Below are 26,559 nucleotides of genomic sequence, written 5' to 3' on the forward strand. Positions count from 1 at the left end.
GAGTGAGAGAGAACAGGCAGGGGGAGCTCCCAAGTGAGAAGGAGAAGCGGATTCCCCACTGAGCAGGGAGCCTGATGCAGGGCTTGATGCCAGGATCCTGGGATCATGACCTGAGCAGAAGACAGATGCTTAGCTGACTGAGACACCCAGGTGCCTCAATCTTAAATTTCTTTAAATTGAAGTTCTCAGCTCTGTGGTGATCAAAGCCTACCTTTGTCTGCAGGAGGTTTTTTTATATTTTGAAGGCAGTGAACTTGGGATTGGGTTTTGTTTGTACTGGTTATTAACTGGCATTTTGAGGAAATCTCTTAATAGCTATAATTTTCATGCCCCGTCTTTATCAGTAAAAAGAAGGGAATTGAATCAATGAGCTCTAAGTTCCCTTTAAGATTTAATATTCTCTACTCCTATTTAAATACCAGTAAGAAGGACACCTGGGTGGCTCGTCCATTTATTGTCTGGCTCTTGGTTTCAGCTTAGCTCATGATCTCAAGGTCATGATCTCAGGGTCATTAGATTGAGCCCTGCATAGGGCTCTGTGCTCAGCTTGGAGTCTGCATGAGATTCTCTCTCTTTCCCTCTGCTGCTCCTCCTGCTTATGCACTCTGGTTCTCTCTCTCTCTGTCTCTCTAAAATAAATAAATAATCTTTTAAATAAATAAATACCAATTAAAAAAACTTATTTAGCCTGGCACCTAACAGGAGATTGAGTAAAAATCAACTCTTCTTTTAGGATGCATAGGAAAAGAAAGAGTATGACCAACTTCTGGGCATATAAACCATCCCTGATAATTCTATACTCATTTTTTTCCCACATGTCCACCCATACTTGAAGACTATCTAACTAAAATCTTTTCTTCTCCTTTAATTTGAATACAGATCATACAATGATTGTGTAAAATAGTTTTTCTCTATATATTTAGCATTTAATTACATTCCAGTTCATCATTATAGCCTTTCTGCAACGAGGGTACAGTTCCTCTTCATTCTTCTCTCTGCTTATATGGAAGATGTAATTTTCATTGTTGATTTCAATTGAAAGCAGTTGAACTTTGTGGAAGTTCATTGTTTAGATTGCATTTGTCATTCTCAGAATCATGTAGAAGGAGCTGTTTTTCACATTAATGACACCTGTGCACTAAGTCAGAACTATTAATATGTGATATAAATAGTCCATGCTTTGGTGAGAAGGAGGAAACAAGAAAAGACCATTTCTTCTTAAACTTTAAAAACTGCTCTGAAATTAATCTGGATCACACCTAAGAATTCTGTTAGCTTTTGGCATTTCCATGGGTTTCCAAAGCAGAACAGCTAACTTGTTTAGGTCATGTGGTTCTACCGTCAACCTGATAACCTGGTTTACAGACAGAAGCTTGAGTCCCTAATGATCACATTTTGATAATGCTCTTACTTAGACACTAAATCATGATCTTTCACACAAAACTAAATATATTCCCCTTAAGGTTAAGACCAATATTCTGCCTGTCCTAACTATAGTATCAGTTATCATGCTTTAGGTCTTCTGTGACAAACATGCCATTAATGAGGAAACTGCCCTAAAAAAAAAAATAAAAATAAGAGCTTTGTTTATGGTTGAGGTTCAAAATATTTTTATTGACTTTAGGTATAATCTTTGTTGGTTCTAATTTACCTGGTTCTAATTTAACTATGTAACTAATTAAAGGATGAAGCTAAGAACCAGAAGCAGAAAACAGAAAGAGGGACTGTAATAGGGAACATCCAACTTGATGTTTTGGCAAAAATGTATTTGTTTTTCCATTTACTTATCTATCCACCATTAAAGAAATATTTATTTGGGATCTAATATGTTCTAGACAAGTGCTAACTTTGGTAATATAAAAATTCAGGAAACAGACTTTGATCCAAAGGAATTCATCTCTTGGGATACATCAAAGATATAAATTATTATAATATACTCATGTTTGTGAAACTATAGGATCATATTACAAAGCATGGTGATAATGACGTAAGGAAAAAAATATATAGGTCCTATCCATGCCAGACAATCATCTAAGCATTTTATATTTAACCTTTTATGATAACAAGTATGAGGTGAGTACTATAATTATTCCCCTGTTACAGATTGGAAACTGAAGTATAGAAGGTCACTTGTCCAGTGCCACTCAATGGTTCTGAGTACATCAAGAGGAATCATTTCTCATACAGTGATGATTGAACTTTCTCAAAGAAGAAATAGATTAACTCCTAAGAAGAGTCATAAAGGACCCAGCGCATGGCAACTACTGAGTGAAGTAAGTCCTTCTAAAATCACATCTGGTATAAGGATGTTTCTACCCACAATATCTAGAATGTTTTATTCTGATTCTATGTTTCTTGTACTCTGCATAAGGCTGCAATGGGCACAAGTCTTAACATCACATTTCTCTTTAGAGATACATGTATGTCACAATTTAATCTTGATTTTAAAAGTCTATTTTTTGAAAAGAGTTTACTTATCAGCTAATAAGCTTCCCCACTTTCCTATCTTAATCAATACTTATTGGTCAGGCATCTGATAGGATATCTATCATCTATCTATCTATCTATCTATCTACAGGGACAGAGACAGAGAGACTTACTTATTAGGAGAAACTGGCTACATGACTATGGAGACTGAGAAGTCTCACAGTCTGCCACCTGCAAGCTGCAAGCCAATAGTATAGTTCCAGTCCAAGCATGAAGGTCTAGTCCAAGGACAGGAGAAGACTGGTGTTCCAGCTCAACAGGCAGGCACAAAGAATGAATTCTCCCTTCCTCTGCCTTTTTGTTATATTCTGGCTTTCAGTAGATTGGCTGATACCCACCCACACTGGGGAAGAACACAAGCTGCTTTGCTCAGACTATTGATTCAAATGCTAGTGTCTTTGGGCAATGCCCTCGCAAACACATCCAGAAATAATGTTTAATCAAAAATCTGGGCACCCTGTGACCCAGTCAAATTGACACATAAAATTAACCATCCCAAGAACCAATGCATGAACCATCTGATTAGCACCAAGTATCAGGGACCCAAAGTGGGGGAGCACCTTTGCTGCTGGCTGATGTCCAGGTACTTTAGCTGTCAGCCCGCAGACATCTGTCTGGATGGTTCCCATTGCCTGGTGTTAGTTTGCTGATGCTGAAGACTGCTAGATAAACTTATCATTCCAGTCAATCAAGAGAAAAATCATTAAGGAAAATAGTCATTCAGCTGGTTTACGCAGAAGAAAGCTTGTTTTGTAAGGTTAAAATATTACATGATCTATTTTCCACCTAAAATAGATTCTACCCAATTTTGATGAGAAGGCAGGGAAATGAATTCACTTATCATAGTTGTAGGATTGTAAACTGACACAACCTTTTGTGAAGGATATATACATATATTTTGACATGAAAAGTTATAATAGATGTACACGAAGATAAGGGAATAGTTGTTAAGTAAAGATACTTTATTGTAAAGAAAAAATTGGAAAATGTACCTGGTATAGGGGTTTAGCCAGGTAAGTTATGTTATATCCAAACAATGGGATACTATGTAGCCCTTTAAATACCAAATTGTGGCAGATTATTGATTGAAATAAGGAAAAGTTGATACTATATTTAGTATTTTGTGAAAAAACAGCCTAATAATATATTAACATATTATTAATATATATCAAACAAAATATCTGATATATAATTTTTATAAAGAAAGGTAAGTATATATGTAATGCAGAAATTCTTTTTTCTGCTTGAGCATTCATTGACATGAATTATATAACTGGAAAAAACAGATGAATGGATAAAGAAGATGTGATATATATATACATACATGTATGCATGTGTATATATACATGTATATATGTATATGTATATATATATGTATATATATATGTATATATGTATATATACAACGGAATACTACTCAACCATCAAAAAGAATGAAATCTTGCCATTTGAAATGATGTGGATGGAACTAGAGGGTATTAGGCTAAGAGAAATAAATCATTTAGAGAAAGACAAATACCATGTAGTTTCACTCATAGGTGGAACTTAAGAAACAAAACAGAGAAACGTAGGGGAAGGGAAGGCAAAATAAAATAAGATGAAAACAGAGAGAGAGTTTCTTAACCCTAAGAAACAAATTGAGGGTTTTGGGAGGGGAGGTGGGTGGGGAGATGGGGTAATTGGGTGATTGGCATTAAGGAGGACACTGGATGTAATGAGCACAGTGTTCCATGCAACTGTTGAATCTCTAGGTACTGAGTACCTAAGTAATGAGAAAGAAATCCAGATAAAACCAAATCAAACAAAATTTCTCACTCTTTATTCATTAAATTACTTATTATTATTGGGTTTTGTAAACCTGGTCCTTCTCATCCAGGTTTGAGCTACTCTTTGCCCACACCATTTATGGGTTCTTTGGCTAATGCCCTGCCTAAAGTCTTTAATAAAGATTAGTATAGGTTGTTTTTACTTGAATTAACTAGTCTACTTTATTATCATCATATTCACATATGAGAAAAGGGCTCATAATTTATAAATGGTAGTGCTTTGCATTGACATTAATTTCATTTCAGTCGATTCTAGATCAGAAGTCATTATATGGCAATACTCAGGCTGAGGCTGGGCCACAGTATGGGGCTTAGCTCCCATAAAGTATCCTGTAACATTTAAAAGGATGAGTTTTTTTTTTTTGTATAAAAATACAGATATGGGGATTCTTTTGAAAAACAGATATTTGTCACAATGCAGTTTGAGTGCAAATGAGCACACTGCTCCAATCTGCTCTGTTTCCCACCACTGCTTACTTCATCTCAAGGATGAAGATCCCGTGATCCCTGGCTCAAATCCCTTGCCTAAATTTGTAGGCATTTTAGTGTGCTATCCCATTTTGAATCATCCTAATTTTCATCATTTTGAAGGATAAGGATGATAGAATTGAGAAATGAGTATTCTGTCTGCTGTCTTAAGTAACATCATCTAGATGGCAGCTGGAGAGAGAAAGAAAAAGAGAGACGGAGAGAAGAAGGGAAGGAAGGAGGGAAAGAGGGAGGGAGGGAGAGACAGAGGGAGAAAGAGAGGCAGAGGCGGGAGAAGCACACAAAGAAGGCATTTATCAGAGGAATGCATAGAATGTCAAGAAAACTGATATTTGGGAGATTTTTTTTTTCTGGTTTACAGCTTTATCAATGCCCATACCCAATTACTTTATTTGTATTTGAACAGTTCAATATTTATTCAGTTTGTGCTTTAACATAAATAATTGAGTCTTTTTTTTCCAATTTCCTCAAGGTATAGAGGCAGAAAAATAATGAAATATTAAAAGAAAACTAGCTTTGCAAATTTATTGAAATCAAAAACAGAAAAACAGATTAACTGAAAGTCCTACAAGGGACAATGATGCTTCAGCCCATTAGGACATTGAGGAATCAACCAATGTGCCATTAAATAATAAAACCCGTGAGGTGGCGATGCGGGAGAATAAAAGCCTATTAAAGGGCTCCTAAGAGTTAAGGCTCTTGCCAGCAGAGCCATCTGTCAAGAGATTATGGAGAAGGAAATTTCTGCAGGAATTTTCCCTTGGGACCAGATGCAGTGCCAAGAAAAGGTGTGTGGCATCAGGAGTGAAGACATACTCTGAGAGTCTTCTGCGGTGCTCATCACAGAGAGGGAACCATCAAGCCACTGAATGTCAGGGAAGAGGAAAGGAAGAGCAGACAGGGGAGTCTCTTCATTGTCTTTGGATGGAGAACCAAGGTCATAGGAAAGAGAGTTCGTGAAAACAAATCTCTTTAAGGTAAGTTGCATCGGATTCTGAGAATTTTCTGTAGTTCAAAGACAATGACGTTATTGACTGAATTTCAAGGGTACTAATAAAATAATGAATATGAAGTTGATGAGTCAAATTGCAGAAAGTAATCAAAAATACTTGAGCCAAAGTGGGAATATAATGTGTTTTTGCTTTATGTTTTTGAAAGCTTGTATCTTTGGAGTTTATGACAATACCGAGATATTTATTTATAAGAAACCCTAATACACTGTTTTTACTTATTTCTTCTAAATAAATGCTGGGTAAAAAGTAATCAAGATGGGCTCATGAGTATTTGCCTCTAGAGAATTAAGTTCATGCCATGCTGTGAAATAATTAAAAACCACACAACCGTGAAAGTTATAAGAGCTAATAATAAGAGCAAATATTTCATGAAGTTCCTAGAATCATGTCAGAAAAAGATACTTTAATTTATAAGATTCTAAATAGATATGAGTTAATTCCCTGAACTATGTTCCTGTATATGTTCTACTTTGTGTTTTTTTAAAATAATACTTATTCCTCATATCCTTTGTGATTGGCTTATTTTCCTCCTCTTTTTAAAAGATTAAAATGTTGATCATAAAGGTAGAATAAAAATATCACAGATTTTTAAAAAAACTACAGTTTTATTTAGACTTCAAGATAAATGTTACACGTTTTTTCCTTTTTTTTTTTTTAAGTCAAAGACAGTTGGCTCTTTAAATGTCAGGAAAATAAACATATAAGAGGTATATTTTATCCTAATTTAGCAAATGTTTTTAAACCTGTAATACTGATAAGAAATTGTTAATCAGAAATAAGGATTAAACACAGTTTAATTCAATTTTATTTTGTCCTGACCAAAACAAAGACATTTTGTTTAACCCATTGGTTACTTAGAGAAATGGAGATGAGCAGACATACATATAAATTCTAAACAGGGGCAAGAAATAATTTTATCCTGGGAAAGAATACAAAGTCAAATAAAACAGAGTTAGTTCTGAGTGATCACAGCAATCCAGTGTTCATGTTGGCACTGTGCCCATATCAGATTATTGTGTCTGTAAATGGAAAGAAATTACCTTGTGAATTTAAGTTAAATTATTCTATGAATTCAATTATAGTGGACAATTAAGTTCAATAACCCTGGCTTTTGAATCTTCCTTCCTCTCCTACACCAAAACAAAATGAAACAAAATAAAAAAATCAGTTTTGCCTGAATTATCAGGATATTGTTTAAATTCTTTTTATTTCATCATTTCATTTATTCTTCCATTCACTCATTCATTCAACCAATATTTAGCAAGCACTGTTTAGCTGGAAGATATTATTGGGCTAGCCATGAAATAATGAACATACAGAGTCCCTGCTCTCAAAGGGCTTACAGTCCCTTACATGGCACATAACTTCTACTTTCCACTTCAAAATAAGTTGAAAGACAAATATTATTTCGCCAACAAGAATTTAAGGTTAACAGAAGTCAAGTGATAGCAATAGGAAGTGTCTATGTTCATATTATAATTCAGGACTTTTAGTACATTGATTGTATTTGCACTTTAGTATCTGAAAAAATTGTTTCAATTAGCAAGGGCCAAGATGAGCATCATTTACTTTGCTCCTGTGTTTTCATGAAATATGGTGTGTGGCTCTTTAAAAAAACAAGGAATAGATTAATTTTATGTATAGAAAAGAACAAAGAATTTCTATGCCACAAAATGTAGACTCAAATTCTGCTAAAGATCTAGAAATGCTGCATTTTGTTTGTGATCAAAGACTTATCCCTGAATATAAGGATACTTCTCTAAATATTTGAAATTGGAAATATGATTCTTACCTGCTATATCCATTATTGTTTCTAAGATTGATTTGAGGACCTGTGTATTTCTAACATTTTTGGAAGTATTACAATGGTTGGTCCTGAACAAAAGTGATACTTGAGTTTTTGAGTTATGGAGATCCTCTCTGGGATCTCTGCCAGAAATAATGAAGTTCTTGCTTGGATGAATGGGTCTGGAAACTGTCACTTCAAATGAGATGTGCTTATTATAGAGTACAATCATCCTATCTTTTCAAAATAATAAAATACTAAGTTCAATAGTCAATATTTTGATAATGTAACGTATGTACAAAAGTACAAATAAAACGTTCTTGTCATAGAGAATGGGTTAGTCAGAAGGGAACAGGTTGGAATTAAAAACCCATACAACTATGAGGAATAAAATCTGGAGCATTAGGATAATAGTTCAGCAGTCCGTGAGCAAAGAGAGCAATGGATTACTCTTGACTTTTTTTTTTCTTTCAGATAAAATCAGTTAGGTTTCCAGTTAAGAGTTTGATGTGTTTAATCTTCATGTATTGGTCACAAAACATGTTCTTTTTTACAAGATTTTATTTTTATTTATTTATTTGAGAGAGAGAAAGAGTGAGAAAGAGAGAGAAAGCATGAGAGGGGAAAGGTCGGAGGGAGAAGCAAGCTCCCCGCTGAGCAGGGAGCCCGATTCCGGACTCCATCCTGGGACTCCAGGATCATGACCTGAGCCAAAGACAGTTGTTTAACCAACTGAGCCACCCAGGCACCCCACAAAACATGTACTTATACTATATAATTTTGAATGTTTCCCCTCTTTGTCTCTTGAGTACATGGACTCAGAGAACACATAATTTTTGAGGCTCCCTAATTATTAAGAGTCATGGCCACAGCCTCCTGCCTGCCTACCTACCACTTGAGTGCTTTGTATCCAGAGAAGTGATAGAAACCCAAACTTGGTAATGTGACTACTCCTTACATTCCATAAATCACTTGCAGCAGTGTGGGGTTGTAGTTAAGCAATGGGTCCTAATACCAAAACTCCTTAGCTTCATTCTTAACTTTGCTAAATACTACTTTGTGAGGGCAAGTCTCTTACCTGCTTTCCTTAGCAATAAAGTGGGTATAGTAATGGCACTATTATTATTGTGTGGATCGAATAAGATAAGGCACACATGGTACTTATGAGACTGTAGACCCTCGATATATTAATGATGGTGATGGTGATGATGATGATGACACATGTTTGAAGAAATTCAGGCCTTTTCTGAATTCTTGCATCGCCTTTAACTTGGTCCAGTTTGGGATGTCTTTATTGCGTGCCACCCAAGCCACCAAAGACAGCTTTCAGAAAGTGTGAATCTGATCTTGTTACTTTCCCAAAGTGGAGCTCCATTACCTTTGGCTGAAGACCCACACCCCTACCACAGACCACAAGGCTCCTTTCTCACCCCCCTGGCAGTTTTTCACGCCTCTGGGCCTTGGCACACTTTGGTTCCTAGGCCTAAAACCCTTCCTCTTTCCCCCCACCTGGCTCATTCAAACTTAACCTTCAACACTCAGCTCCAAGCTGTCAGGAAGACTTTTCTGACCCCACCTTCTCCCCCCTCTCTCTGTACTCAGGACTGTGCATAGGTCTGTCTGGGCTCTAGTTTTCCAGTCTGTCAGCTTGTCACGTCCTTCAAAAGACTGTGAACTCTTTGAAAACAGGGGCTATATCTTTTATCATTAACCCAGAACTTAGTACAAATTTCTGTCACGTAGAAGGTGCATAATAAATGTTAGAAGGTTGTGTGAACATTCTAGGGGGCAGGCATGGAGCCGTGATTCTTCTCTTACCACTGTGTTTGTCTCCCCTGTACGGATGTCATGCAGAGGGACTGACATAAACACACGGATCCATGAAAGGTAAGGCAAGAAGGGCCATTCTTGTTTTATCCTTTATAATGCGGAGCCAGAATAAAAGAACCAGCTATAGTGCTTTTAATTTTAAATGTAATTTTTAAAAACTCCTCATTGGCAGTAAAGAATGGATTCTTTTTATTGAAATTTTTTTTCTTTTCTTTTTTAAATCAAACTAGGTGGCCTGAGGTATTACCAAAGTGGTGCTAAGGAACTTCTGGGTCTTTGCTGTTTGCTCCTCTCTTAGAGGAGTTATGTTAGAACCTTATTTGGAAGTCAAGATTGTAATGATTGCTAGAATGGTTGTATCAGGCTGGATGTAAAGATGTGGTCTTAGAAAATAAGGTTAATACCAAAATAATATTTTATTAGGCAATTCGTGCTGCCATCAGCAAGTTCACGGTGTTTATGGAAATAATGAAGCTGTGTTATGAGACTCCTCTTAAAATTCTCACTTCACCTTGACATTTTGCATATAGGAATTGGGAGTTAATGTGGTTTGCATATTTTGAATAAGCAAATGTGGATGACTGAGGTGTGATCCCCTTTGCAGTATTAGTAAGCTGCTTCTAGAAGCTCCAATTTTGAATTTCCTGCACTTTGAAAAAAAAACCTGTTTTCAAACTACAGCGAGAGCCTATCTCCACAGGTTCTTTCCTGCCCTCTCCTCTGGCGCTTGTTAGGGGATCTGCTCCAGCTCAGGCACCTAGAGCAGCAGAAGAGGGCAAACATCTCAGTATAGGCCTGAGCTCACTGTGTACTGCTCTTTCCGCTGCTAGATGCAGAACATTGGCCCTGGCTTTCTTTCCATGTGGAAATGACCCTGCTTAGAGCCTAATTTTTTAGGTTCTCTACGCTCAGTACAGTATAGTGAACCAAGTCTGAGCACCAGTTAATGGTATGGGTCTTGTTCTAGCACTACATGTGTCAGGCAGCTGTGCAATCTCCAGGGGTTTTCTTTGTGGGTCCTTTATTTACTATGAAAAACCACTGTGTCACAAGCTGGTTTGGGATGAAAATATCACAACCCCAAACTAAATTGCTATGCGCACGGGTTATGTCAGAATAATCATGAATTAGAATAAAGCTATCCTACTTTCTGATGGAAGTATTAGCTTTCCTTATGTCCTTTAATCTTTATGATTTATTCCAACAGGTACCAAGAATTGTTTTTTTTTTTTCACACTTTGAATACCATTTATTTTCAAGATGTGATTTTTTTTTAGAGCAGTTGTAGGTTTACAGCATAATCGAGAGGAAGGTATGGACATCTCCCATGTCCCTTGCCCCTACACGTGTGCCGTCCCTCCATCATCGGCAGCTCCCACCAGAGTAGTCATTGGTTACAACCAATGAATCCACATGAACACATCATGATTACCCAAAGTCCTTATTTTACATCAGAGTTCCCTCTAGTTATTATACATAATATGGGTTTGGACAAATGTATAATGACATGTATCATATAGAGTGGTTTCACTGCCCTAAAGATTCCAGCTCCATTTGTTTACCCTCCCCCCACCAAGCCCCTGAAAACCTGTGATCTTTCTAATGTCTCCATTGTATTCCCTTTTATAGAATATCTGTATTTGTAGAGTTGGAATCATACAGTATGCAGCCTTTCCAGATTGGCTTCTTTCACTTAGTAATATGCATCTAAGTTTCCTCTATGTCTTTTCATGGTTTGAGAGCTCACTTCTTTTTCTTTTTTAATTATTTGTATTAACATATAATGTATTATTTGCCCTAGGGGTACAGGTCTGTGAATCGCCAGGTTTACACACTTCATAGCACTCACCATAGTACATACCCTCCCCAACGTCCATAGCCCAACCACCCTCTCCCTTCCCCCTCACCCCAGCAACCCTCAGTTTGTATTGTGAGATTAAGAGTCTCTTATGGTTTGTCTCCCTCCCGATCCCATCTTGTTTCATTTTTTTCTTCCCTACGCCCTAAACCCTGTACCCTGCCTCTGAAATTCCTCATATCAGAGAGATCATATGATAATTGTCTTTCTCTGATTGACTTATTTCATTCAGCTTAATACCATCTATTCCATCCACTTCTTTGCAAATGGCAAGATTTCATTTCTTTTGATGGATGCATAGTATTTCATTGTATATGTATACCACTTCTTCTTTATCCATTTATCTGTTGATGAACATATAGGTTCTTTCCACAGTTTGGCTATTGTGGACATTGCTGCTATAACTATTCAGGTGCACGTGCCTCTTTGGATCATTACATTTGTATCTTTAGGGTGAATACCCAGTAGTGTGATTGCTGGGTCATAGGGTAGCTCTATTTTCAACTTTTTGAGGAACATCCATGCTGTTTTCCAGTTAATTGTATGAATGCACCAGCTTGCATTCCCACCAACAGTGTAAGAGGGTTCCCCTTTCTCCACATCCTGGTCAACATCCGTCATTTCCTGACTTGTTAACTTTAGCCATTCTGACTGGTGTGAGGGGGTATCTCATTGTGGTTTTGATTTGTGTTTCCCTGATGCTGAATGATGTTGGGCGCTTTTTCATGTGTTTGTTGGCCGTCTGGATGTCTTCTTTGCAGAAGTTTCTGTTCATGTCTTCTGCCCATTTCTTGATTGGATTATTTCTTCTTTGAGGGTTGAATTTGATAAGTTCTTTATAGATTTTGGATACTAGCCCTTTAACTGATAAGTCATTTGCGAATATCTGCTCCCATTCTGTCTCAGTTGTCTTTTGGCTTTGTTGACTGTTTCCTTTGCTGTGTAAAAGCTTTTGATCTTGATGAAGTTCCAATAGTTCATTTTTGCCCTTGCTTCCCTTGCCTTTGGCGATGTTTCTAGGAAGAAATTGCTGCATCTGAGGTCGAAGAGGTTGCTGCCTCTGTTCTCAAGGATTTTGATGGATTCCTGTCTCACATTGGGGTCTTTGATCCATGTTGAATCTATTTTTGTGTGTGGTGTAAGGAAATGGTCCAGTTTCATTTTTCTGCATGTGGCTGTCCAATTTTCCCAACACCATTTATTGAAAAGACTGTCTTTTTTCCATTGGATATTCTTTCCTGCTTTGTCAAAAATTAGTTGACCATAAAGTTGAAGGTCCATTTCTGGGCTCTCTCTTCTGTTCCATTGATCTTTGTGTCTGTTTTTGTGCCAGTACCATGCTGTCTTGATGATTGCAGCTTTGTAATAGAGCTTGAAGTCTGGAATTGTGATGCCACCAACTTTGGCTTTCTTTTTCAGCATTCCTCTGGCTATTCAAGGTCTTTTCTGGTTCCATATAAATTTTAGGATTATTTGTTCCATTTCTTTGAAAGAAATGGATGGTATTTTTGATAGGGATTGAATTAGATGTATAGATTGCTTTAGGTAGCATAGACATTTTCACAATATTTGTCCTTCCAATCCATGAGCATGGAAAGTTTTTCCATTTCTTAGTGTCTTCCTCAATTTCTTTCATGAGTACTTTATAGTGTTCTGAGTACAGGTTCTTTGCCTCTTTGGTTAGGTTTATTCCTAGGTATCTTGGTTTGGGTGCAATTGTAAATGGGATTGACTCCTTAATTTCTCTTTGTTCTGTTTGGCTGTTGGTGTATAGAGATGCAACTGATTTCTGTACATTGATTTAATATCCCAACACTTTATTGAATTCCCGTATGAGTTCTAGCAGTTTTAGAGTGGAGTCTTGGGGTTTTCCACATTAAGTATCTTATCATCTGCAAAGAGTGAGAGTTTGACTTCTTCTTTGCCAATTCAGATGCCTTTAATTTCTTTTTGTTGTCTGATTGCTGAGGCTAGGACTTCTAGTACTATGTTGAATAGCAGTGGTGATAATGGACATCCCTGCCATGTTCCTGACCTTAGGGGGAAAACTCTGAGTTTTTCCCCATTGAGAATGGTATTAGCTGTGAGTTTTTCATAGATGGCTTTGATGGTATTGAGGTACGCACACTCTATCTCTACACTTTGAAGAGTTTTGGTCATGAAAGGATGCTGTACTTTGTCAAATGTTTTTTTTAGCATCTATTGAAAGTATCATATGGTTCTTTTCTTTCTTTTATTAGTGTATTGTATCACACTGATTGATTCTTGGATGTTGAACCAACCTTGCAGCCCAGGAATAAATCCCACTTGGTCATGGTGAATAATCCTTTTAATGTACTGTTGGATCCTCTGGTTAGTTTTTTGGTGAGAATTTTCGCATCTGTGTTCATTAAGATATTGGTCTGTAATTCTTCTTTTTGATGGGGTCTTTGGTTTTGGGATCAAGGTAATGCTGGCCTCATAAAATGAGTTTGGAAGTTTTCCTTCCATTTCTATTTTTTGGAACAGTTTCAGGAGAATAGGTATTAATTCTTCCTTAAATGTTTGATAGAATTCTCCTGGGCTCTTGTGTTTTGGGAGATTTTTGATGACTGCTTCAATCTCCTTACTGGTTATGGTTTTCTATTTCTTCCTGGTTCAGTTTTGGTAGTTTTGGTAGTTTATATGTCTCTAGGAATGCATCCATTTCTTCCAGATTGTCAAATTTGCTGGTGTATAGTTGTTCATATTATGTTCTTATAATTGTTTGTATTCTTTTGGTGTTGGTTGTGATCTCTCATCTTTCATTCATGATTTTATTAATTTGGGTCCTTTCTCTTTTCTTTTTGATAAGTCTGGCCAGGGGTTTATCAATCTTATTAATTCTTTCAAAGAACGAGCTCCTGGTTTTGTTGATTTGTTCTACTGTTATTTTGGTTTCTATTTCATTGATTTCTGCTCTGATCTTTATGATTTCTCTTCTCCAGCTGGGTTTAGCCTTTCTTTTCTGTTCTTTCTCCAGCTCCATTAGGTGTAGGGTTAAGTTATGTACTTGAGACCTTTCTTGTTTCTTGAGAAAGGCTTATATCACTATATACTTTCCTCTCAGGACTGCCTTTTACTGTGTCCCACAGATTTTGAACAGTTGTGTTTTCATTTTCATTTGTTTCCGTGACTTTTTAAAATTCTTTTTTAATTTCCTGGTTGACCCATTCATTCTTTAGTAGGATGCTCTTTAGCCTCCATGTATTTGAGTTTTTTCCAACTTTCCTCTTGTGATTGAGTTCTAGCTTCATTGTGGTCTGAAATGTTCCCAGAATGATCCCAAGCTTTGGTACCAATTGAGACCTACTTTTGTGACCTAGGATGTGATCTATTCTGGAAAATGTTCCATGTGCACTAGAGAATGTGTATTCTATTGCTTTGGGATGGAGTGTTCTGAATATATTTGTGATGTCCATCTGGTGCAGTGTGTCATTTATTTCCTTTTGATCTTTTGCTTGTATGATTTGTCCATCCAAGGACTGTTTTTTATTTTTAACAGTATTGAATGAAGGTCTACTATGTACCAATATTTTTTAAAGGATTTTTAAAAGAAGATTTTATTTATTTATTCAACAAATAGAAAGAGAAATCACAAGCAGTGTGAGTGGCAGGCAGAGGGAGAGGGAGAAGGAGACTCCCTCTTGAACAGGGAGACGATATGGGCATCCCTAGACTCTGGGATCATGACCTGAGCTGAAGGCAGCTGCTTAACTGAGCCACCCACCCACACCCAAGCACCTCTCTATGGACTAATATTTTGAATTCAGAATATACTCATTGGGTAAATGAATCTACATAGTGAATTCCCTGATTGCTTCTTTGTTTTTTCAAGACTTGGCATAATTTTTGGACATAGTAGATACTTAATCTTTATGAATACTTCAATAAACTAAACAGAATTTGACTACATGGTAGGTGTAGGCAACTTGGAGAATCTGTTTAGATTCTATTTCATCTTTAAGAAGAAAAATGAACTGGCATCAGAAAATAAGTGACAGAACATCCTCTGACCATTCAGTTTCTCGGAGATATTTCAATAAGAAAACAGTCACTAGAAGGAGTCTTGAGGCCCCACTCTGGGATATCCCAAACTGTCACTTTTTGAAGACTGCCTCTAAGTCATATTGAGATTAACTTAGTGGGATTTTTTCCCCAAGGGAAAAATTAACCAAATTTTCATTCGAAGTTATGTTTTCTATTATATGAAAAGCGATTGTCAATGAGACACTCAAGGTCAGGGTTGATATCTGGCTTTATCTTCCTTTAAAAATGAATTTAATGACTTCATTAAAATCTAGGGATATATAAAAGGCAGCAATGCTATCACTCAGTTAACAGAGATTTACTTATCAGAATTTCAAACAAGGAATTCATCAAGCCACAAATTCTTTCCAAAGAACAGAACTGTCCTGTATTCAAAGAACATGCGGGCCATATCTCCTGTCATGCCCTTGATGACAATTCTGTAAATGTATTCTAGTATATGGCTAAAAGAAGGCTGCTTTCTTTCTCATTTAGCTCAAGGTATAGGAATTGACCAAGAGAAGACAGACTTAAGGATTTTCTCTTCTTAAGAGAGAGCCAGTATGCTCAGAGCATCCTGGCATGTCTATTCTGAATCAGGTTTCCATATTTCCAAGTTAACCTATCTAGATGTCCTTAAGGCTGTTTATCCTTCTAGGTGTCCTTACGGCTAAGAACTGGCCTTTGAGTAGAGTCAGCTCCCACAGTGACTCAAGACCCAAGGCAATTTAAGAGAAAAAAAACAGAGACAAGTACAAGGAGACAGTAACTAAGAATTTGATAGATAGCCACTGACAAAAAAAGAACACAAACATACACACACATGCAGAGACAATGCACACACACCACTTATGAAGAGATTGAGACATACTATGGCAGGGATTTTTTTTTTCACCTTTAATAAAGAGCTAATGTCTTTATTATTTTTTTATTTTTTAAAATTATTTAGATATTTATTGTTTTTTTTTAAATTTACTTTAATTTTTTTTCAGTGTTCCAAAATTCATTGTTTTTGCACCACACCCAGTGCCATGAAATGTGTGCCTTCCATAATACCCACTACCAGGCTCACCCAACCCTCCACCCATCTCCCCTCCAATACCCTCAGTTTGTTTCTCAGAGTCCACAGTCTCTCATGGTTTGTCTCCCCCTCCAATTTCCCCCAAGTCACTTCTCTTCTTCATCTCCCAATGTCCTCTGTGTTATTCCTTATGCCCCACAAGTAAGTGAAACCATATGATAATTGACTCTCTCTGCTTGACTTATTTCACTCAGCATAATCTCTTCCAGTCCCGTCCATGCTGATACAAAAGTTGGATATTCATCCATTCTGATGGAGGCATAAAACTCCATTGTATACATGCGCCATATCTTCTTTATGCATTTGTCTGTTGAAGGGCATCTTGGCTTTTTCCACAGTTTGGCGACTATGGCCATTGCTGCTATGAACATAGGGGTACAGACGGCCCTTCTTTTCACTACATATGTATCTTTGGGGTAAATAGCCAGTAGTGCAATTGCAGGGTCATAGGGTAGCTCTATTTTTAATTTCTTAAGGAATCTCCACACTATTTCCAAAGTGGCTACACAACTTGCATTCCCACCAACAGTGTAAGAAGGTTCCCTTTCTTCCTCATCCTCTCCAACACTTGTTGTTTACGGTCTTGTTGATTTTGGCCATTCTAACTGGTGTTAGGTGGTATCTCATTGTGGTTTTGATTTGAATCTCCCTGATGGCTAATGATGATGAACATTTTTTCATGTGTCTGTTAGCTATTTGTATGTCTTTTTGGAGAAGTGTCTGTTCATGTCTTCTACCCATTTTTTGACATTATTATTATTTGTTTTGTGTGTGTTGAGTTTGAGGAGTTCTTTATAGATCTTGGATAGCCCTTTGTCTGTAGTGTCATTTGCGAATATCTTCTCCCATTCTGTGGGTTGCCTCTTTGTTTTGTTGACTGTTTTCTTTGCTGTGCAGAAGGTTTTGATCTTGATGAAGTCCCAAAAGTTCATTTTCACTTTTGTTTCCTTTGCCTTGGGAGACATGTCTTGAAAGAACTTGCTGTGGCCGATGTCGAAGAGGTTACTACCTATGTTCTCCTCTAGGATTTTGATAGATTCCTGCCTCATGTTGAGGTCTTTTATCCATTTTGAGTTTATCTTTGTGTATGGTGTAAGAGAATGGTCGAGTTTCATTCTTCTATACATAGCTGTCCAATTTTCCCAGCACCATTTATTGAAGAGACTGTCTTTTTTCCACTGTATATTTTTTCCTGTTTTGTTGAAGATTATTTGACCATAGAGTTGAGAGTCCAGATATGGGCTCTCTATTTGTTCCACTGGTCTATGTTTCTGTTTTTGTGTTAGTACCATGCTGTCTTGGTGATCACAGCTTTGTAGTAAAGCTTGAAATCAGGCAATGGGATGCCACCATTTTGTTTTTCTTTTTCAACATTTCCTTAGCAATTTGGGGTCTCTTCTGGTTCCATACAAATTTCAGGATTGTTTGTTTCAGCTCTTTGAAAAATGCCAGTGGAATTTTGATCAGGTTGGTATTGAAAGTAGAGATTGTTCGATGCAGTAAACACATTTTAACAATGTTTATTCTCCTGATCCGTGAGTGTGGAATGCTCTTCCATCTTTTTGTGTCTTCTTCAATTTCTTTCCTGAGTGTTCTGTAGTTCCTCGAGTACAGGTCTTTTACCTCTTTGGTTAGGTTTATTCCCAGGTATCTTATGGTTCTTGGTGCTATAATAAATGGATTTGATTCTTTAATTTCCTTGTCTGTATTTTCATTGCTAGTGTTTAAGAAAGGAACTGATTTTTGTACATTGATTTTGTATCCTGCCGCATTACTGAATTGCTGTAGGAATTCTAGTAGTTTGGGGGTGGAGTCTTTTATGTTTTCCATATAAAGTATCATGTCATCTGTGAAGAGAGAGAGTTTGACTTCTTCTTTGCCAGTTTGAATACATTTTATTTCTTTTTGTCTGATTGCTGTTGCTAGGACTTCTAGTAGTATGTTGAACAAGAGTGGTGACAGTGGGCATCCTTGTTGTGTTCCTGATCTCAAAGGGAAGGCTGTCAGATTTTCCCTGTTGAGGATGATATTTGTTGTGGGATTTTCATAGATAGATTCTATGAAGTTGAGGAATGTTCCCTTTATCCCTATACTTTGAAGGTTTTTAATCAGGAATGGATGCTGTATCTCGTCAAATGCTTTCTCTGCATCAACTGAGAGGACCATAGGGTCTTTAAAGAAAAATGGCATGATTCGAGTAAAACTATTTTGACTCAAAGAATCTATAGTTCTGTCAAGTTGGCCTTCTTTTTGCCATACTTGTCTTTACCTCAAGACCTTTGCATCAACTATTCCGCTACTTAAAATGCTTTTCCTCTATTTTCACATGACTGACTTCTTATCGTCGTTTGTAACTTTCAACATAAATATCAACTTCCTCAGAGAGGCTTTTCCTTACCACTGTAAAAAAAAAAGCAGCTCATTACTCACCTGGAAGTACCCTATTTTAATTCTCTGCATTGCATTATACTCATTAATATCTAATATTTCTTATTGTTTACCTTTAAAATGTGTTTTTAAAAAAAGTTTACCTAAATGATACCAATGAGTTTTTTTTTTTTTAAGATTTTATTTATTTATTTGACAGACAGAGATCACAAGTAGGCAGAGAGGCAAGCAGAGAGAGAGAGGGGGAAGCAGACTCCCTACTGAGCAGAGAGCCCGATGTGGGGCTCAATCCCAGGACCCTGGGATCATGACCTGAGCCAAAGGCAGAGAGTTTAACTCACTGAGCCACCCAGGCGGCCCTAAAAAATGTGTTTTTAAATCTTCTCCCTTACCTTAGTGTAACATAAGATCCTAGGAGTACAGGTTTTTGCTTGTTCTCTTTATACCCCTTGGTTGACACATAATACATATCCAGTTCACACAGTGGATGGCTTTTTCATCACCAGAACTTAAAAAATTCCTTGGATTGAAACTGATGTTTAATAGAGTTGTTTAACTGTGTTTGAAGACTTATAGTAATGGGAGGGATTCTAATAAACTATTTCTCTTTAACTCTCACAATTTTCTTTCACGTTGTCCTTCCATTTGTTAATTTGGTATGAAATGGCCTTGATTTTTTGTCTTAACTATTAAAAAAATAAAAATGATTCATACAAGTTTTACGGCATTTTAACATTATATTAAAGTTTGATTTAAAGGCTGACATGATTTTTTACATATTTCACAATTGATTAAACAACCAATCAGAAATACACGGAAGGGTCACATTGATAAGATTCCTTTACTTATGATTTTATATGTCTAGATTTTTAGATGAGGAATATAATATTTAGATTAAAAGTGTCATGGCATTACTTTTTTTTTGCTGTCTTGCATATTGCTTTTCTCATTAGTGTTGTCACTTGTGTGGCTTACCTCTATTGAATAACCAATGACAGTGGAATGCCACTAACATTTAATACAAAGTTTAGTTATCATGGGTTTATGATGATAAACAGGATCAATAACAAACAACCAACTTATTCTCATATTAAGCAGAATTATAACTGTCAAATATTTATCTGTTTTGCAAATCTAGTAGTCTTCTAAAATAACCTGTTTGACAATCTTCTATGAACATCAAGAGTATGTTATGACACCCGAATCCAAAAGTCTTGAGTAATTTAATTAGATATGCTGACAACAAATCTGTACCAATGGATGACAACAGTCGGTGCAGACAAAAGTTAAAGAAATGAAGGGAGCATATTTGGGTAACTAAAACATCATGATCAGACCTGAGACTGAGATCAGCAAACATAAAAATGTTGCTATTTCCTTCATCCACCACACCAGTATGTTTAAAGAAAACTCTATCATCAACAACTAGCTCCCCCCAAATATACCTCTAGTTCCACCTGCATCTGCCCACAGCACACAGTGTGTCTGTGACCCGGTCCTCATCGTGTGGTTGTTGTGGGAGCATGGTGAAAGACCACGTGAGGTGCACTTCCCTCCCCACTGCATCCCGGATCCCACCATCCTGCTGGATTTTGCTGACATTAAACAAAATCTGCAGGGTTCAGGAAGGTTGGGCAGACACATCAGAGGGAAATGTGCAACAATGTGGAGCGTCTCTGCTTGGCCTGTTGGGTTTGACATGCCAAAATAGCCCAGAAGGAATAGCAGAGCCTTTTGAAGTAGCTAGATGCTTCCCTGATGTCACTTCTCTGAGTTTTAGATCAATGCCTGGAAGATGAATCAGAACATGTGAGGAGAGTCACTGAGGGGAAATATGTTGGAAAGGTTGCAGGAGTGAAGCACCCAAGCCCGGAGAAAATGTGGGGTGAGACGAGCAAGCAGGAAAAAACAAAGGGCTGAGTCATTGGAGGCCTAATTGACAATGGCACAGCTGTGACAACAATTTGCTGGCGGCCTGACCTATTTGATGAAAGGGCCTCTGCTTTCCTTGGAACCTCAGTGTTGCAGTGGTTCATAGGAACACACCACTCATGTTTCCAGCTGGCTCAGCCTCATAAATACCTAAGCTCACAAGATGACATTTTTAATGCTCTGCAACTGCTATTCTGCGTTTATATTTATTGCAATTCCTCATATCCATTAGTGCATCTATCATTGATAAGTTTGTCACTGCTTTAGGAACACAGTCCATCATGCTGCATGAATTTTACTTTACAAGCTATTAATGTACTATAATGCAGCTTCTAATAGCATGTGGATATATTTGATTAGAAAGGTGCCAGAGTCAGTCAGATTGAACTGGGAATTGCAAGAGGACCCCAAATCTGTATTTGTTTATGGTAAAGATGAACAGCCTCGGTGCACAGTGACTGTGTTAATAGAACAGGTGTATCTTCTTCATTTTCTCAAACAGGCACTGAAAAGAACGAATTTAAGCAATCTATTTTGACTCACAACAGACTTACGATATTTTGTTGACACTTGACATGTTTATTCTTTTAGCAAAATTATAATCATGTTTTAATATTTCCCACATGCTATTGGCAGCTTTATTCAAGAGACAGCGATGGCATATGAGTCCAGAAGATAGGACCAACGATGGGTTTCTGAAATGAGGTAAATAAACATATTAAAATCTTAGCAAATAAAGCACAGCTCTTTAATGCATGACTTGAGATACTTCTGGATGCTGTAATAATTTTTGTTAAACATAAACGAAACAAAAGGTACCTATAACAAATGTTTGAAATTGTATAGAAGCTAACAATGCACACGAATATGGACTATACCATTTCACTCTACAATCAGAATCTGGCAAATCACCATTGGTGTCCACGGACTCCAGAGATGAACTAGGTCAGCACAGTCTCAGCTGTTTTAACATTTCTGGCCGTGATAAAATGCTTGAGTCACAGTTTAAATCTTATTGTACCATTTCAAATTATAAAGGAAGACCTATTATTATGCAATTAAAATCCTGTTTGTGACATATTATCAAACCCACCTGTGAAAACTGTTTTTTAGATGGTTAAACACAGTAGACAGGTATGCACTTGAATGCTTATTGAGTTACTTTTCAAATGTGTAGAATCAGGCAATGTGATAATGTCTTTAAGCTTCAATCTTCTGTTTGTTTACTGAAGATAATAAGACCCAATGCATAGATTGCTCTTAGAATTGAAATACTGGGTGTGGGACTTTCACACAAGGTAATATGTGGCTTCTGGAAAGATTTAGATGACCTTGGATGTGATTTGACAAAATGATTGCCAAGCACTAGATTTAAAACATCTAAGCTCAGACTATCATACCTACTAAATAAAAACATATAATATACATGCACAGAAAATTTTTGGTAGGACATACAAAACATGGATAACTGTAATAAGGTAAGATAGGAGCATAAGATTGGCTTTTCATAGCATGCCTTTTTATATTTGATGTCTTACTATTTGTTCATATTAGTTTTATGATAAAATCCACAATTTAGCTTTTTTTAAGGATGTAATTCTCTAAAAAGAGTAACACAGGGGCGCCTGGGTGGCTCAGTGGATTAAGCCTCTGCTTTGGGCTCAGGTCATGATCTCAGGGTCGCAGAATCGAGCCCCCCCATCTGGCTCTTTGCTCCGTGGGGAGCCTGCTTCCCCCTCTCTCTCTGCCTGCCTCTCTGCCTACTTGTGATCTGTCTGTCAAATAAAATCTTTAAAAAAAAAAAAGAAAAGTAACACATTTTCTGGCACATCATGATAGCTCCTTAGATGAGGGCTGTTTTCATAAGGGGGGTTATAAATGCTCCTTTTCCCCATGAAGTGCGACAGACATCTTTGCTGCTACTTAATGTAAGTTTGACTCCTAGTTTAAATGAGAGGAAGTTGTATGGGGACAGATGGATTTCCAAAGCCCGTGGGATAAGTGTCTCTAAGTGTGGGCGCATCGGGAGCCACCAACAGTATGAGGGGCTGCTTAAAAAGACTGATAGCAATTTGCGGGTGTCTTCGTGAACACAGAGCAGGTCGGAGGAGGAGGGCGGCAGTGCCTGTGTACTCTCAGCTGTCACAGCTCTGGAAACAGGTCCTGTTTGGGTTTCCTTTCTTATACAAGAGATGTGACAAATTGCAGTGTGTGTGGAGGAGGGTGACCAGGGTGGCACTGGGAGCAGAGTCCATATCCACACGGATAGGCCGAAGGACCTGAGGGAGCTAAGGCAAGGGGCCCTCCTAGTGACAGTTCCAGCGTTGCCACACAGTAGAGGGATTCAACTTAATCTGTGTTAGTTCCTGAGGGCAGAACTGGGACCACTGAGTAGAAGTTAAAAAAAGACGTATTTCGGCTTACAGCCGCAGCTAAAACCCAGCATGTCATGATTTATTGCAGCAAATGCTACCCTAGGCAAGGATAGACTTTTCTGTTAAATTCTGAAGATAAAATGTACCAAAGCATCTGGATTCTCACAGGATAATGTCCCAAACTTAAACTAAATAAATAATCCCTGCAGATACAGTGTTACAAAGGTTGGATACATCCGGCGGGTGAACTCTGTGTCCGCTGCAGCGCCCCCTGCCGTTGGAGGCTCTGGCTCATTGCCGCCCCCACCTGCATTCACAGCCCGTGATGTGTGATTCGGGCCTCTTCAGTGCCTTTACCCCACCCCTTCATTCTGGTATCACAACTTACAGAGTTCAATACTGGGCCCCCCTGCCCCCTGACGCTGGGACTGTCGCTTTGCCTCCAAATCCACTCCCTCACCCCTTTTCATCCTCTGTGCCCTCAGAAGATGTTTCTTCTCATTGAAATGTAAACTCTTTAAGGGTCTAAGTGCAATGTATATTTGAGTCCTAGAGCAGAGTAAACCTCCCTAAATTGAATCACACCCCTTTGTGAATAGTAAAGGGGGCAATTACAGATTTAAATATAGATTTAAATCTTTATTAGAAAACCATTCATTACCTCTTTCTGGCCCTTACATGCCAGGGATCATCTATCTATAAGGTCCTCAGCAACAAGAAAATATGAAGCATACAACAAGATGAGGATATTTATTTATTTATTTATTTAGAGAGGGACCTGTGGGCAAGTGGGGGGAGGGGCAGAGGGAGAGGGAGACAATCGCAAGCCGACTCCCCAGTGAGTCTGATGTGGGACTCGATCTCAACACCCCAAGATCATGACCTGAGTCAAAATCAAGAGTCTGATGCTTAAGGGTCTCAGCCACCCAGGCACCCTGAGATGAGGACTTTGAGATAAGGCATGTGTAAACCTGTGTCACTCATTAAGGAAACCTATAATAAGCATATATATTATTCTTTAAAGTTTCTAGGACTGGGTAAAGGATATTTTTGGATTTATCTATGGGTAATATTTCAAATATTTTACAATCATGGCTGCAAATGCACTGAGCAGTGCTGTCTTTAATGCTGGAATGGAGTTCGAGGTCCCCTTCTATGCTCGACAGTAACTCCCTGACTGTAGGGAGCTCATTATCCATCCCAGAAGTACAAGGAGCAGAGGCTAATCTCAGGAAGGCACAAGGATATATTACTTAGCTTATGTTGGGTAGCCAAACAATTTCCCTATGAGTGAGTCTTGGAGAAATGGGTGTGTCACTCATTCATTCAGGCTAGTGGAATCTTCCAGATGTTAAGCCTTGACAAGAGGCACCCTCATTTTTCTCTCTGGTCTCCTATACCCTGTTCAAAAGTATATTTGAAAGTTTTAAATAGCTAATGCAGGTTTCATAAGAACCCTACCTAAAACGAGGGAAGCAGGATAGGATTTTAGCTTATGCATCAAAAAGGGTGGAACCTCTGATTCAGGTTCAAATGTTACAGTAAACTACACCAAATGTTTGCTCTAAATTTCCAAAAATATAGCTCAAATCTGAAAATCTAGCACATTAAAAATAGCCTGTATCAGAAATACTTTTTAAAGAACTTTCCATTACTATTTGTTTAGGGAATGAAAAGCATATTCTATACTGATGGGAGGGGGAAAGACATTACTTCTAAAATTTCACAAATCAAATTGTTCTTACAACCTTACCAGAAATTGTTCTTACATTCATTGGCTCAATTTAATAAACTATTGTTATTGGGATTTGCTCTGTGTCAGGCATAGTCCTAACTGCTACTGGATATACACAGACTAGACAAGTCAGCCTTGATGGGGACTAAAGTCTAGGCTACTGGCATCTCTTCTTCTCTTTATCTGAATTTTAATTTTCACAATAATTTGTTTAACTTCTAAAATATCTCTCATCATGACAAGTGACTCCATAAAGACAAGAACATTTTCTGTCTTGTTTATTAGCAAGATAATACCAGCACAGTGATTGCCACATGATAGATGTTGAAAAAATATTTGCTGAATGGATGAATTCGTAGATGACCAAATTATTATATTTCAAAGTGGAGTAATGTAACTATTATGAAAGAAATACCTCCCAGGTACTGGGATTCAAAGATAGGCATCTTATATTTTAGGGTGGGCCTTAGTGAATGTAGCATTTGAGATCTCCTCTAAAAATTCATACCCCGCGTACAGAGACTGGATCAGCTTGAGATAACCCCTCTTCATCCCAATACATTCTAAAACTATGGTTTCACATTTCAGTCCCTGAAATGTCCCATCGAGTGGAGGAGAGATCTACAAAAGATGATATTTAATTATTGCCCCAACTTGCACCTACCTGCAGAGCCTGTGCAGTCATTGTCAGTGTCCTTCCTAAAACAGGGAGAGGGAGTGATCTTTGCTTGTGTTTATAGATGACAGAGCTGAAGGTATTTCAAGCCATGTGCATGAGTGCAGACCACAAGATCAATGGAGCCCTGCAGAGAGTTCCACAGGCACAGTATGAATGACTTAGTCCTTTCCTCGCCCAGGAGCTGCTGGTGGGCAATCCTTTTGCTGTTAGCGTCCCACTTGTGTGTTTACTCTTGGGCAGTGTGACATTATTCCTCTAGTGTGAGCCACCCCATTCTGAATGCTTCATGCCAGCATGCACTCCTGTTGCTACCCAGAAAATGACAGCTTTTCTGCGTTGCCTCTGGTGGTGACTCACAGCATCCCTATCACTTGTGATCAATGGCTTTAGCTCCCCTTTCCTCTGTTTCTTTAACATCTGTCTCTGTTGGTTCTCCTCACACTCTTAGCTCAGCAGTCCTTGGTGGTAATAGGCTTGGCTTTGATGCCAGTTGGCTTGCAGAGTAGGAACTCAGTGCGGGTGACCCCTTCTTGTCATTTGAGGTTACACAGTCATTACTGGCAAAATAAACACAAGAGATCCTGAACTAGGATGTGACTTGGAAGTGCCATTCTTGGCAGGGCTGGTTCAGACAAGAAATTTGGGGTGATTCCATTTGTTAGGAATTAGCAGTTTGGTACCCTGTGTATCAATGCATTTCTTGAAAGGCTCTCATTAGCCCTGAATTGCCCATAGGTATTCTGAATATATTCTACTCCTCTGTTGCATTTGCATGATATATTATCTCCTTTGGATTTATGATGAACAGCACCATGTAAACTTCACAAATAATCCATAATTGTTGATTTTCTCTTTCCGGGGATTAACCAGCACATATGGATGGCCATAGCACCTTAGAAATTCACAACCTAATGATATGGAAGAGCATCTGATGAATTTTCAAGTGGCACTTCCATGTTCTTTATCATATCTTCTAATACAGTCAACTAAAGGCACACTTCGCTTTCTGGTGTCATTTTGACATCAAACTTAG

At 37.9% G+C, this 26,559-nt stretch overlaps 1 long non-coding RNA gene across 2 annotated transcripts in view; it reads left to right on the plus strand.

Annotated features, from left to right (window-relative positions):
* Nucleotides 1-2,111: 2,111 nt before the first annotated feature.
* LOC116860450 overlaps nt 2,112-26,559 on the plus strand; it is a 56,260-nt gene continuing 31,812 nt past the window's right edge. Inside the window, exons 1-2 of one of the 2 annotated variants that reach the window (XR_004381313.1) lie at nt 2,112-2,273; nt 5,553-5,779. This is a non-coding gene — a long non-coding RNA (uncharacterized LOC116860450). Of the gene's footprint in view, nt 2,274-5,148; nt 5,780-26,559 lie in introns of those variants that run through there. The other variant, XR_004381312.1, reaches the window with a different exon arrangement.

This window comes from Lontra canadensis, unplaced genomic scaffold, assembly GCF_010015895.1.
Source record: "Lontra canadensis isolate GAN:19392208 unplaced genomic scaffold, GSC_riverotter_1.0 scaffold4, whole genome shotgun sequence".
Lineage (NCBI taxonomy): Eukaryota > Metazoa > Chordata > Mammalia > Carnivora > Mustelidae > Lontra > Lontra canadensis.